Genomic DNA, 16,142 nt, shown 5'->3' on the forward strand with positions numbered 1-16,142 from the left:
CTCTATCTCTGTTTTGCGAGCGACTTTTCGATACACATCCGTTCGTTGTTATTCCTGGCGGGGTGACACGAAAAGCTCGAAAATCGATATTACAAACCGATGGGAGCCCATTAAAACTACACGGTGGTGTTAATGAGCGTTAATACCGGAAACAACACGCGGACCTCTCGCCACAACGCTCGCTAACGTTCCCCACTTGCGCGTCGGGGATGATCATTATATAGTTTTCCCTCGGACGGGGTTCGGGACATGTTACGTCGACGAGGCAGCGGCCGGCTGCATTTTTGCAGAAAATGGTCCTGTCGGGTCCAAGAAAGCGGAGGTTAACGTGCAGTTACCTGGAACCGTGCGCATTGTCTGGAGGGCGAGTGCGATTGAAGTGCATTCATTGGCGATTGCATGCCATGCGATGCACTTCGTTCTTTATCACCGCCGGTTTCGCCGGCTCACTCCGGCGATTTGAAGGCTTTCGCATCGCATCGTTGATTTATAAGTCTCTCGCGATAATTGAAACGAGATTCATCGCTTTATTATCGCGTTTAAACGAAGAGTCGTCTGCCTGCAATCTGCCTTAATTGCGCTGCTTTTCGTTTGTACGTTATATATTTTCTTTACGTTAATCGACCTTTCTCCCGTTTGTTCTCTATATAAAGTTATTAAATAAAGAATTAATAAAAAAGAAAATTAATAAAATTCGTGGTTTATGTTAAAATTAGATATTTTAATTTTATATCTCTATAATATTAATATTGTGATTTTAGCTTAATACCTTTTATATCCAAATTGACAAGAGTAATACGGTTGTATATAAAAAAATATAAAAAAATATAATGTTATTTGAAAAAATATCGATGACATTTACACTTCATAAAAAAATGTATACCGTAGGAAATCAATAAAAAATTAATAAAATGTTACATGCATTATATTTTCCATTAGAATTGTAAAGAGCTCTGTTTGAAATTATTTTTTAAACCCTTTGTTTTTAATGTGTGTGTGTGTGCGCGCGCGCGCGCGCGCGCGCGCGCGTGTGTGTGTGTTTGGAGATTCTGACACTTTTTTGTCCGCTATTTTCCTTTAATATCCAGGAAAATAGTTAAATTGTTTACGAACTTTACAGCTTACGGAGATGTAATTTTCAGAGCCATGATAACGTGATGTGTACGTAAAATGCAAACGCATTTGTATACCAACACAGATATATAATGCTGCCGGAAATATTCAGGTTTCTAAGTTTATGAGAAGATAAACGGGAACTGTATTTAGATATTTGCATCTAGACACAACAATAACAACACTGAACTATAGCTGCGTGAATTTATTCCCGGGGAAAGCGATTCGCTTCGTTGCTGTGCACCGTTGCCGTCGTTGCCGCCGCCGCCGCCGCCGCCGCCGCCTGCCTGCCTGCCTGCTGCAGCTTTCCGATGCATAACAATGTAACCGCGTGATCCGCTTCGCCTCGAAATAACGACCGCATAATGCAACAGATAGCACCTGTTAAACGCGCCTCTAAATACCGACCTAATTATTATTTGGGCAAGAATCTCGGTCTCCGGCTCTGACACACAACCTTTCCAATTAATTAACCGCCTTTTCTTTTTTTTTTTTTTTTTTTTCTTTTTCTTTCTCTCCCGCGGCAGGGCGGGGCACCGTCGGGGCGTTAACGAGCAATTTAAGGTCGCTTAATGCAGATATGGATCTAATTAAAAAAATTTCAGGTACAGACGACGACCGTTTCCGCAGTTGGTTCCGGTGCAAACGCGAGAACGTGATTTCGTTTTTCCGCTCTGCCCCAAATTAGCTCGCGAGCGTTCTTCAGTTTAATGCCTTCCTCCTTGACCCGGTCGAGCGCCGCCGCCGTCGCCGCGCTTGCAGGTAAAACCGCCATTTAACAGGTTATCACAAAGGAGGGACTAATTAATACGGGATAGCGGAATAGAAATTAGTTTTTTTTCCCTCTTTCTTTTCTGACCGCTCGGGTCCGTGCTCGGTCTTTCGCTGATAACACCGGTCTGATAACGACGGATTTTTACCTGCCCCGTCTCTCTCTCTCTCTCTAGTGACCGAAACTAGATTAGATTAGGAATTTCTAATTAACAGTTCCTAGTGCCAGTGGCACGCCCACGTAAGATCGGCTCTGTCTGATGTTGCATACTGTCGGCCTTGGCACAAATAACATTAGAATTACATTCAATTTACAAGCTTTGCAAATTCTTAATACCTGGAGATAAATCATCAATAAAGCGAAGATGCTAACAGGCGGCGATTTAAATAAAAATACGTATGGCAAATATGAGAGATAATTGCCTCGAACAGTTGTGCCAATGCAAAATTTGAATGATGATAGAATGAATAAGATTTTATTTAAACACATAAAATATTGAAGCTTTCTGAAAATATTTTTACAAAAAGGGATTATATATAATTTAAATATGGTTTTTTTTCTTTGAAAAAATATATAATTTTTGATCATATTAAAAACGAGAATTATTTTTGACAGTTGTATTATCTCGCTATTAGCCTTTGGAGCTGATTTATTGTAAATTTAGATGAATAATTAAAAAAAATTGCTTTCTGCCAGCTTTGTAGTTATATTCATTACACAAGTATTGTACGGATTACATGTAATTATTATTAAAAATTTCTGTTTTTACATAATTTTAAATACGCTCAAAGTGTACGCGTGCTGAACTTTTTTTCAACGCGTTTTGATCGCGCGTTGATTATTGCAGCGCAATTTCAGTTTTGCAGTGACCGTCCGGAGAAGTGCATTGATTGCTGTCTCTAAACGAAATTTGTGATATTCAACCGGTAAAACGATCTATCGCGTCATCCAGCAGGCGTATTCGTGCGAAGTTTATACTTTTTTGAATATCTCCCCGATGCACACTTAATTGTAGTCGCATGCAGCTCCCTCGCAGCGATCGAAATGCTGGAATATGGAAAAAAAAGATTGCAATTTTTTGCACGATACGGGATAGTCCATTTTAATCTGTCCAGTGCAGCTTTCAGAGTAAAACCTTATGATCCCTCCCCCCTTTTTTTTACACAGCTAATAATTCCATGAATGATATATGACACATGAAACGACGGATGTTCAATAAGAGCGATTCGAAGATATTAAAATTACCAACGCTTTCATAAAGTTCATGCCGAATAAATTAAATAAATCTTTATTTAACTTGCGATTTTAACGGAACTTCTGTAGTCTAGCGAGGAGCTGCTATATGATTACATTACGATTAATAAAGATCGAGATAATATTATTTTTTAATTATCTTCACCAAGAACGGATTGAAGGGAGAGTCATTGCCTCGAGTTATTCTCGAGAATAAGATAAAGTCTTCTATAAAACCAAAATTTACTTGTGTTTTAAGTTGATCACGAAATGTAGTGGGATATTAATGGTATTACATTGACGAGCGGTCATTTCTCGGGGGTAAACTTATTAGAAGAGCAAACTTTGAGCTGCAAATCTGCAAATGAAATTTCTCCTTGTCAAATCGCTCATCTCAGTTTAAAATTAAGGAGATTAACATACGATATATGTAGATATCGCAAAGTATTTCGTGGACAAAAACGCATTGGAAACGCGTGACTTTTATATTTTGAAATTAATTAACAGGCTCCTCGCCCGCTGCGCTTACGACATACGGACATGTGCGCGTGTAACGTAACGTAAAATTTCCGTTTTCCCTCCTCGATATTCCACTGCCACTTACGGAATTTATATTCGAAACAGAGGAAAAAGGGCCGGGCACGATCTACGATACGCGCGCGGAATATGCACGCGGCGCGCGATATCTAATATTTTTTCGCTGACGGCGCTCGCGCGAGGAAAGGATTTCGGGATCTATGATTTTGCACGAATTTCGATTATCTATGGCGCGATATTACTCCGTAATAACCGTGGAAAGATGGGTCGGAGAGGGGGAAGGGGAGGCGGGCGGAGGGGGATGTGCATCGAGCCGATCGCGCGTGAAGGGGCGCGATGAGAAAGAAAGCCGCCTGGCAAAATATGATAACGGCTTTAAACCGTATGGGATTTTTTTTCTTACGCCGTGACTAAGAAAGGCGCAACAGCGAAATGATTCTTCAGCCGTGTCGCGAACGGCTCGGGTTTCTATGTGCACGTATTTTCCGCACAGTCGATGACACAATATATCTTTCCGTCACGCGGAGTTTTCTCGCGAGAAAAGAAGAAGTGTCGTCGTCGTCGTCGTTTTCCTCCAGAAGTTAATATTTCTCGATGGATAAAGAAACGCACGATCTTTCCTTCCGTTAACGCACTCACGTGTCCCTCGTTTAATCTTTCTTAAAAATTTCTTGCGAAACTACTTTTCGATCATCCTCTCCCCCTTTTTTTTTCAATTTTCTAGAAAAAATAAATCACAGGCGGGATACGGGTGAAATATTTATTGGAGCGTAGAAATACAATAAAAAATAAATACAAGTATATCCCCAGGCGAGAGGAGGCGTTTATTTTATTTTATCATCGAAAATAGAAAAAAATAAATACCAACATTTGATCAAATTGACAATCACGTTTTGGTGACGCTTAGATCAGTTTTCTGAAAAATCTGTCGAATGTGTACAGAGAGAGAGAGAGAGAGAGGGGGGGGGGGAGAGAGAGAGAGGCAGTTAAATATCTCCGGATAAGTTCAACGAGGTGTGACGTGCGCGTTGCGAAAGCCAGGTGGAAGCGAAACAAGAGCTACGCCAGCAATCGATATCTCTCGTGTTACCTTTGCCATTCAGTCACTCTGTTTTTTATGAGCATCCTGAAGCTATAAACGTTGCACTTTACGGATACGCGGCTTCACGCGACGCAATTTCGTAGGAAAGGAACGCGCGAGCCACGCAAGCAGTTCGCGTTCGACGGTCCAACTTTCGAGTTTCAGATCGCTCGAGTATAGCGGAACACGTATGTATGTATGTATGTATGTATGTATGTATGTATGTATGTATATATGTGCATGTGTGCATGTGTGCATGTGCATTTACAAACGTGTTAGAATTTCCGCGGACACTTTCAAGGTATCCGACCATCTGGATCCAGTCTCCACCTGGTTCCCTGGCTGTATGCATAACTTTCAAGTCACGCACCTTCGTATTCGATTCGAAAGATGGTCAGAGTTATAGTCTAGTCGTGAAAAATCTTGCAGAACTGTCTAGAAAGTTAAAGACACAATATCGAGATTTAACCCGTAAGTACCGGCGTCACTGAAAGTTGTAATAACCCCCGGAGAAATTTAATTACACTCGCTTACAATCTAATTTGGATTTCATTTTTATAAGTTTTTTTTTTTTTATTAAATTGGATCTCCCACAGCAGAAATATCTATCATTTCTTAATTTTCTAAATTTTTCTTATTTTTCCAAATTTTTGACAAAAAATTGCAAAGTTAAGAAAATTAAGAAATTCCTGACTCAAATTGTTTACTCGAAATTAATTAGTTAAATCTAGCAAGGTACATAAACAGGAAAACATCATTATTTTCTTCAGATAATTCTGGAGTAATTATTACATGTTTTTAACTCCGTACCTTTAGCCACGAAAAAGAAAATCAAGTTTTCTTTAGATAATGGGTTTAGTAATGCTTTTTAAACAGAGCAATTAAAAGCGAAAAAACACTATTGCACTGTTTGTAAATATTTACATCAAATTTGCAACAAAGTTTTTTATCAATTAAAATTTAACTAACAGAATTTTCGTTCTGAAAATTTCTTCTCAATCCCGCAGGATTAGTCATTATTTTTGACTCCAAGGGTCATTGCACGTGAAAAAATTTTAATCACATAATGTAATTGTAAGATCACAAATAAATTGATCAATCAGAGTTTGCCAATTTTCCTGATGGCCCAGAAATAATCGATTGTGATTGGTCAATTTGCTTTGCGATTATCTTACGATTACGATTACAATTTTTTTCTTACGTACAATGGCCTTAATGAATTCGCAAAGCGATATCGAGTTATTAGCCAGAAATAATAGAAATACAAGGGATAGAATATTCGTGTATACGTATCACGTACATTTAAAGTTTCATTTTAAGTATTTCGTGGCCGTGACACACAACAGCGTTCCGCGTTTTCTTCGTTTATTTTTTGAATACACATCGGCGTAGTATGTACAACAAAAGGCCACAGGTCTTATTATCATTCGTGCTTTGACGAGCGGGTAGGTCGTGGCGCGAGCTGCCCTTGCATGCGTCATTACCCCTCGAAAGGAGTTGTTTCATGGCACGATCGTTTTTTCACATGTTTCTGTGGTGTTTATTAGATCGTTAAATTAATAAATCCATATAATTCATCACGCGAAACGAACCTACAAGCGTGTCGCGGTTTCCATCCTGATATTTCGTGCGATTACTTGATGCGAATCTAAACCATGGTACTACGACATGTACATAAAACTATAAAGTGATAAGTGAAGCGATAATAATTATAAATGAAGTTAAACTAAATGTTAAACTCTCGAATTGAAAAATAAAAATAGACACGAGAGGACTGATGAGAGTATATAAGCGCGGTACGTATCGTTGCGCGATATTTTTATATTTAAGAATAACAAAATTTGTTTCATCACTTGTATGCATTTAGACTCCATTTTGAGCATACTTTCAGCATAAAGTAGTACAGAAATTTTCAAAGCTCCCGTAGAAGCAAGGCATAAATTATTCTTTTGTGATATTCACAAGACATTATCCTTAACAATGTTTCAGATCGGAATGTGCCTCGCTTTCGCGTCACGCTCTGATCTCTTCACTGATTTTTATATCATTTATCTAATCTCGAGAAAAGCGAATAATGATAACAATAATAGACGAGCAGTGGAATTAAATAATTTTTATAAAAAAAAAAAAAAAAACCTTTGTGATTCATCATTCACCAGTGATTGAATTAAGAAACAGAAAATTTGATAAGGTGTAAAATATTTCGGAATAGTAACTGACACGCGATCTTGCTGTTTATTTCTTAAGACGTACAACGCTCTATTGTTTACAAGGGATCATTGTTCTATATCAAGACTACCGGTGGCAAGAGTGTCGATGCATATTACCCCCTCGAGAGATGCGGTCGTGACAAAGAGAAAAAACATAATCAGTCTCCTCTCACGCGAAGACAACAAGAGTGATTATTAGTCCAATTAAATATCTTTATAATTCGTAACGAGAAACGAGATTTGTAAACGTATTGTAATGTGTAACGTGAAAGTATATTCTGTTGTGTCTCCGAATTGAGATCGTGTGAAAAACATGAATCGCCGAGCGAACGTTTCAAGTGAAGTCGTGGCGCATCGTGGCTTGTTTATTCATAATATTTCCTGTATTACGCGTACAAGAGTGCCGTGCAAAGTGTTGCATGGACCAGTGATTAACCATGTTTTTACACAAGTGAACGCGTGAGTGCGTGAGTGAAGAAGCTTGAGGGGGGGGGGGGGGGAAGGAGGGGGGGAAGGCCTGGGTGGCATCGAGCGACAACATCGAGAGGTAAGCGGTCGATTTTTCATATATTACCTCTTTAAACATAATTATTTTAGCAAACGTGTGTTTGAAAAAGACGAAAATACACGCAGTGGTTACTTTTTAAAATATTTAATTATTAATTATTCCGAGCGTTGGTATAATTTGATTCGTGATTTATATTTTACAGAGCAACGTTACAACTCTGTAACGCTGCTGCGCTGCGTATCGATGAGCGCTAAATTATCTTTTGCTTTAATATAATATAATGTAACGGATCTGTAAACATTGCATTATATACTTATATAGATAAAATATACTTATGTATAATTAAAAATTTAAATTAGAAATTGAGCATATTACGGAATAAATATTAAAGATTATATATTACAGAATAATATTAAAGATTATTATATAAGCTAAAATGAAAAAAGGCAATATTTTAAAACTTTTTGTACGCATTTAATAAACGTAACTGAAATACGGAATAGAAAATATTTTACTGTCAGATAACATGTCGCAAATATATTTAATAAAAAATACGCTAGGACTAATAAACCATTTTATATTCCAACTTTTTATGCCATCTATTTTTATTTACTGTTGATTTGAGTTTATATTACTTGAAAATTTAACTCGTGTTTCGAAATATGAACTTTATTCAGAATATCTCATCTGATATGTTTTTTGATAGAAAAGAGTGGAGGATGTTTCCCTATCCAGAATATTCTCTAATCCGATTAGAGAAATAAGGGGTTGAAATAGATACCAAATGAATGATCTCGTTGAACTAAAAACAAATATATAAGTTTCATTTTGCATCGATTTTCTGTTCCAAAGTTATAAAGTTTTAAAATTTCAAATTCAAAACAATTTTTAATTAAAAAAAGTATGAAAATGTTAGAATTTTGCGGCCTATAAGGACTCGTTTAAAATGTATGACTTCTATTTTCTATGAACAAGAAATTGTGTTAAAAAAATGAATATGTAAATATATAAATAAAGTAATATAAATAAAGTAAATAAAAAAATTAAAAGTTATTTCTGTACAATTAAACTAACTGATTTAAAAGTTATTTCTTGTTTTTGTATTCGAGAAATCGATTGATACTTTCATTGTCAACCCAATCAGAACATCCAATTGAACATTTGGATTTTCAATTTTTTTTTTACATTTTGATACGATTTCTTATATAATAACTGTGTATGATTCTTATTGTTATTAATTGACATCATTTTTGATATACTTGGAGGTAAATTATAATATTAATTTGTTACCAGTGAATTGTGAAGTTATGCTCATATAATGAAATTTGCGTTATGACATAATTGTATTTAATTGCATATTTGTGAAGCCATAAGTATTCGACAATTTTGGTAGACAATTGCGAGAAACTCGCGAAATGTACTGGGATAAAATTTTATTACTGTTGGAAAATCACGTGCAGAATTATAGATTACTTTCTTTTTTTTTATGACTCATGAATATTATATGTAATTTCGACATTTTACAATCACATAACAATTTGTACTTTGTAAATTATGAATTATCATTTTGTTTTATTATTCATCATAGAATTATGCTGTATTGTTGCGTAAAAATTGTAAACGTCTCCATTGAAAATATTTGTTCTCATTTTCCATGAGCATGATTTCAGTTATTATTTACAGAATGATTCTTGTTTACATTTATTATTGAAATTCGCATTGCTGCGCGAATGGCGAAATTGGTTGTAATATTCCACTTACGACTTCAACATTTCGTGGATCGATACGTCGTTTTTCTCCTCTTATGCATTTGTATGAGCTTCAACGATATCGAGCATGTCGTGGACTCGTATTATTTAACGATCTAGAAATATTCCTTCATTCAGAACAAAAGAACCCCTCGTATACGAGGATGAGTCAATAATATTCCTAATCGAGACAACGGTGAAGGAATAAAGGAATTTGCTCGTTATAAAAAAAAAAGAAAAAAAAAAAGAAAACGCGCGTCGTACGTTATGAATTACGCCATCTTTGAGAGATAGGAAGAGGAGAATAACCGGACCAATGTCGCCTCTCGACTTTGTCTCGTTACGTCGGCCAATTTCTCAGCGCGAAATTTCCGACGTTGTCGTGTGAAGGAGGAAAAAAAGCGCAGCGGCGAAAAACACCACGAGTACGTTTCCCTTTCTTTTTCTTTTTTTTTTTTTTGCGGCGCAAAGGATTTACGACGAAGAAATCTCGCGGTCGCGTTAACTCCGTTATCGTGTCGCCCCTCTTCTCAATGCCCTAATTTACATCCGTGTGTACGCGCGAAAGCTCTCCGGTTGCCGTCTCGAGTGCTTCCTGCTTCATTTTTCGTGCTTGCGCGGGGTCATAATGGGCGGCACATGCGCTCGGATAGCGCACACAACCCGACACACACCCGCGGAACCGTGAATATTTATGAGGCATTTGGCGGCGGGAGGGTGGAGGGATGAAAAATCACTGGCAAATCTCCGACGGGCTTTGTGCCGCCCCGCGAAGTCGGGAGTTCATCGGGGATGCGTCGTGCGATTGCCGGGGGGACGTACGTCCGCCGAGAGAAAGAGAGAGAAAGAGAGAGAGAGAGAGAGAGAGAGACGATATGTATCCGCGAGACGATGTATCTCTCCTTCGGACCGGAGTGCTGTTATTTCCGCGAAGTCTGAAATCGATAGGAAGAGACCTCGAGATAGACCGAGGAGGTTTCGCGCGAAAGAAACAGTTCAAACGACTCGCTGATACGAAGAAGGATCGCTCCGAGATTATTACTTTATTTATACTTTGATATAATCGCGGAGAATAAATTTAGTAATAAGTTTTCCGACGAGAAGGGTCTCGAGAGAGAGTTGCTCGATAATTTATTTTTTCGCTACATTTTTATCATACGCTTAATTCTCGAAATATTCTTTCTAAAATTCAGTGAGTAGGTACATTGAATGTGTTGCCAATCGCAATTTATATTTAATTAATCTCAATAGATATCTTTTTGAATCAGAGTCTTGACACGTGAGTAAAATGCCATCACAGTGTGAGTTATCGCAATCGAACGATTTATCATTCGTGGTTGTTGAGACAGTCCGTAAATATTGTCATTTTCTAATCATTCAGGTTCTTTGCCACTTGTTGCGTGAAATTAATGTTCATGTTACATCGTGACAAGTCAATATAAAGAAATATATATTTCTTTTATGGCGAAATATTGACACTTTGTCATACGAAAAACCCCTATATAATTTCTATTTTGCAAGTCATAAATTGATGCACCGATTGGCTGTTTTTCTTTCAAAATATCCATCTGCCGATCGAATTTTCTGGGACAAAATTTACTGTCCCACAAGTAAATTTATTCTATATATAACGTTAATGTAATGTCAAATATATTAACATTATTAATCAAAGAATTTATAGAATATATTTACATACGAGACGACTTCACATGACATGTATCTCAATTTTAGTTAAAAATTTTAGTTAAAAATTGCAATAAAAAGCTGACGTCAGATACAACGCCGAGACATGATTCGAGTTATGATTCAAAGCGTAAGGGTTTAGTAACATTTTTATACGTATGACCCGTATTCGATTTTTACTACCGATATGTTCGCGGATAAGATATAAAAACTCCGGGCGTATAGAAGCGAAGCGCAGCGAAGCATACAGATCGCCGGAGGTACGACGGCGAATCTCTAAATCATGTATAAAATTTAACCGAACGAATTTCTTTTCTCGAGCTACAAACATACGCGAAATGTAAGAAATGCAAAATCGGGATTAGAGAGAAAAAAAATTGTACCCGACGAAGAAGCCGCGTTACTTCCGCCCCGCGCAAAGCGGAGGGACATAAACCGCTTTAGATAACAGTGACAAGTGCGGGATTGTGCGATTCCCGACACGATATATATATATATATATATATATATATATATATATCTACATTTTTGAACGAACAACGATATCCCGATTTGCCAGGGAGATATCCCGTTGATAATTAAAATACGCCCGCGCCCGCGTGAAAAAGTCAGCGTAAAACGACGGACGCGGGGGATCCGTCGTGTCGGCTCGTATTAAACGCAAACAGACCGGCAATTTGAAATATAAACATTTGCCCCCGGTGTGTCCTATATTCTAAAATATAACGGGGACACATCCCCGCAAAGTCTCTCGGCCGTGCAATAACCACCATATCGCTATCGCGTCCCGCACGGTGCAATTGTCGTAAACGTCCGTCCGTAAAATGGCGCGCTCCTCCGTCCATCCACACGTCCTCCTCCCAGTTTGCAGAATTTCGCGTATGGTGCGGTTGCGGCATTCCGCCGCAACAAAAGCCGGAAAGAGCGAGAGGGAATTAAAACTCGTCGAGAATCTTCGGAGCGTGGCGATATTTCAGCGGCGGAGCGTACGGAGAAATTCCGGTTACGGAAATTGCGATATCGGGCACAACTAGCCGGCAGCTAGTAACGAGCTAATTGAAGGGGGCGCAACGCATCCTCTCGTTGCACCCTTCGGCTCTCTCGGTATGCATTTGTTTATTCGCCTAGAATCTCCGCTCTCCGTGCTCGTCGTCCTTTGTATAATGCCTGGGAAACGTATCCGATCTTAATTGCCCGGCATTTTCCCGGGCATGCACGTTCATTACCGCGGCCCCGCCGGGACCGGTTTTTTTTTTATTAATCGTATTGGATTGTTATTTCCGCGATCGGCTCTCGAAGTGTCCCGACACACTTCCCGAAAGACGCGTCGTTCTTTAAATGTAGCCTTAATTACGGCTTCGGGAGGGAATGACGGCCGCGCCGTCGGGAATTGATTAAAGAAACGGACGAGGCGCTTTGAAGCTCCATCGAGTTAAAATCGCGGAGACAAATATTGGATAAAGTTTCAAATAGTGCACAACGATGGGTCTTCATTTGCGAATGCCGAATGAATGAATTTAGAGACTTATTTATTTAAAATTTTTCAATTTTAACGGCTTGTTCACTTTTGGAATCTCTCGTATTCGAATGATTTAAACATTTATCGCGCCACGATTGCAATTTCGATGATTATTACAATTGTATCGAACAGCGATGTTAAAAGCAAAGTATTATGTATGTAACTTTCCTATTGATATATATCTTGAATATATAAACGAGTTTTATGTTACCGACAAAAATGTTAAGTTGATGTAACGATTAATTAAATTTTTTTTGCCATTTGCTACGATTGAACAGGGGAATTTACGGCTGTTTTACTACAAGATTGCAGTAATTGCTTTATACCCTGTTTAAAACTGATTACACGATAACAATGAACAACGGTGATAATAATAAATTACATCAGCACGTTGTATTGTTGAATATTTGCCGTATGCCATGATAATTCAAGCTTTTGAAATATCCCAATTGAAACGGACAGTAACGAAATAATAATGCTGCATCGCGATTGTTATTTAAGCTGATTTATATGCGACGGGTTTCATTTATCGAGGTAATTAAGTCGCTGGGCACATTAGTCGCCTATCTCACGGATTATGTGATTGCGGAATTTTCAAAGAGAAGGATAATCGAAAAAGCCGATTCATCTGTTCCCATCGAAGTGAGTTCCATAACTCTGCTTCCACTCCCACTTCCGCTCTCGCCTCTTTTCTCCTCTTTTCAAACTTTTAATCACTCCGCTTAACAACGTTAAAATCAACATCTTTTTAAAGTCCGCTTTTACGAAACTTCGACTTCTTCTCTAATTCCGGCCCGATTGTAATTCCGATGAAAAATCTTTATCGCAAGATGTAGCATAATTTTTGCTATGTGTGAGTATATATATGTGAGTATATATAAGGTTTTATATATATATATATATATATGTGTGAGTATATATATGTGAGTATATATAAGGTTTTATATATATATATATATATATATATATATATAAAACAAAGCTGAAATATATTGATTTTAACTTCAAATAAATTCGTGATTAATATATATATATATATATATATATTAATAAAAAATCCAAATTATAACTGAATTAAACAATTATGAATTAACGAAATTAGAATATTAGACACCTGACACTTTTTATATGATAGATGACATGTACATATTTCGACCCGATGAAAATTTGATTCAAAATGGGATTACTCAATACGATTCCGAAACGACATAAGCGAGCGGGAGAAGCTATAAATTTTAAAACGTTCACGCATTCCACATCACTTCAGATATCGAACTTTATTATCGCTGTACTTCCTTTTGAGATACCTCTTGAGATATACCTTGTAAGAAAACGGGATAAACGCGCCATAGAAGCGATAATAAAACCTTCGTGAAATCGTGCTGCGATATGAGAGCTCGAGGAAAATGTTATTTGTCCCGGCTGGATTTTCTCTTCAGACGAAGTACCAATTTTCGGACAATCGAGGCATTGTTCGAGGATCACTGTGGAAGCCACCGTTTGAACTTCAAAGAGAAGAACCGTAGAAGATAGATCTCCGGCTCGTGTTCCGATTCCTTTTACACAAGTAAAATCGGAATACGGAATTTACTTCCTCATGAGCTCATACTGTACGCCCGCTGGCGATTTGTATTTTGCATTTCATACAATTTTACGGGAGCAGTTTAATTGAAGGATTTAGATGCTCTTTCCTGGGGCTTTAAGGGGCCTTCCCTGTATGCTGTTTATCATTTTTTTTTATGGTTAGCAGAGAGAGAGAGGGGGAGAGAGAGAGAGAGAGAGAGAGAGAGAGAGATGCTTTACGGGATCCTCTCCGGTGCAAAAATATTCAATACCTTCTTGTCAGACAGTTAGTGAAATATTGCGCTCGCGCGGTATTTCGCTATGCATTTCGCGAGACCAACTTACCACGGACCCGTTACGGTGATTTTTATGGGATATTTGATCGCGACGGCGATTGTGTGTTGTAACGTGCCCGTTAGACGACGGTGAAAAGACGACCACGTCGCGAAAGTATTAATTACGCGGGAAGAACCTCGTCGACGGGGGAGTTTGGATAATTAATTAAACGCGCGAATTATTTGTCGGCAGCTGTCTGGCTCATTCGTCGCAGTTACGTTACATCGGTTCTAAGATTCCACAATGACATTCCGAAAACTTCCGCGCTTTTGTCGAACGTCACGGCAATTAATTACGCGAGATTATTTTTAATTTCGTTTGTAAGGACGAATGTAAAATCGCGAGTAAGGCTTATTTGGGAAATTAAATAATTTAAATAATTTTTACGCATTGCTTTTATCGATATAATGGATTATTTTTATCACGTTATATAATAATGAATAATAATGGATAGTAATGAGATATATTATCTCTTTAACTAAAAATATATTGTTAATATATGAAAAATATAAAGTTTTTGAAAGCTTCATTTAAATTATTCAATACACATTAAACATATTGAACATTAAACATTTTTTTGTCATTTAGCAAATTTAATATTGAAAATTGAAAAATCAAACGAAAAACTATATTGATAACACACACACACACATTTTATACATAAATATATAATTTAAATAATTTAAATTTAAATAATTCTCAGATAATATTTAACGCTTTATTTAAATATCTAAATTCTATTTCTGGATTTTGCAGTTTGAAAAAATATATCTTGCACAAGTAATCTGGAAACATTTTGAATAAATCTATCAATGATAATTAATGGAATTATATTTAGGTTTTTATCTTTACTTTAGAACGGTTTTTTTACATATTCAATATGTTTTTACCTTTATGAAAAAAATCAGAATAATGATAAAAATAAACAGTATAAATAGGAAGCAGACGTGTGTAAATATAATATTCAATATTTTGCTTTCTCTTTAAATTATTATAATTGCATAATATTAAATTACGTTAAATTCGATTTCGAAGATACTTGATGAGAGGAATCAAAAGAATTATTTCTGTTTCAACAAAAGCCTTTTTTCAGTTCAGGTCTCTTTATCTCAAGACTCTCTCGTTACGGGTCCCTTTCTCCCTTGATCTTGGATCTTCGTTCGCTGCATATCTTATCTTTCTCTTTCCATCCCTTTATTACGACATTCTATCTCTCTTTCTTTCCTCAATTTCCTCCTTTTTATTCTTTGCTACTTTGCAACCCCACCCAACACATTCTCTTGGGTTTTCCCACCCTTCGAACGGTCCCTCCTATCTTGTCATCCCCTTCGCGTGTTCCCTCTTATGTGTCCAACCTCATTCTTCTCGCATGTTACTTAACTTTTATCTATAATCCTTTCGCCGTTCGAGTTTGCCTCGCTCATTAAATGCAGTTGCGATGAAAAATTACAAAAATTACGTATAACAAACACTCAATAATTTTGTTAATTCTAGATTTTGTTTATTCATAAATTTAAGGAACTTGTCATTACACATTAATCACAACTTCAAAATATAAGTATACTTCTTCATTTATTCGTGAAATCTAATGACAAATATTTATTTTTTTAAATAATGTCTACTTCTAGTAGGTACATGTTTAACTACTACGGTTTCTACGGTTAATAAAATTTCATACGTACAGAGTGTAAGGTAAACTTTGGAACTTCTCGCCACGCCGCGCAAACTATGAGAACCCCTGCCATCACCACCACCATCATCACCAGGTCTGAAAGATTGTCGTGTAATTGCTATGTAATACGCGGAGGAGAAATATGAATATATCGCGGGTGCGATTTG

General features: G+C 37.2%; 1 protein-coding gene across 9 annotated transcripts in view; it reads left to right on the forward strand.

Annotated features, from left to right (window-relative positions):
- Positions 1–16,142, forward strand: part of Lapsyn (Leucine-rich repeat activity-regulated protein at synapses) — an 83,628-nt gene that overhangs the window by 15,301 nt on the left and 52,185 nt on the right. The gene's annotated exons all lie outside the window — the stretch shown is intronic.

The sequence above is a fragment of the Pogonomyrmex barbatus genome, unplaced genomic scaffold (assembly GCF_055798465.1).
Source record: "Pogonomyrmex barbatus isolate J1 unplaced genomic scaffold, ASM5579846v1 scaffold3, whole genome shotgun sequence".
Taxonomy (NCBI): Eukaryota; Metazoa; Arthropoda; class Insecta; order Hymenoptera; family Formicidae; genus Pogonomyrmex; species Pogonomyrmex barbatus.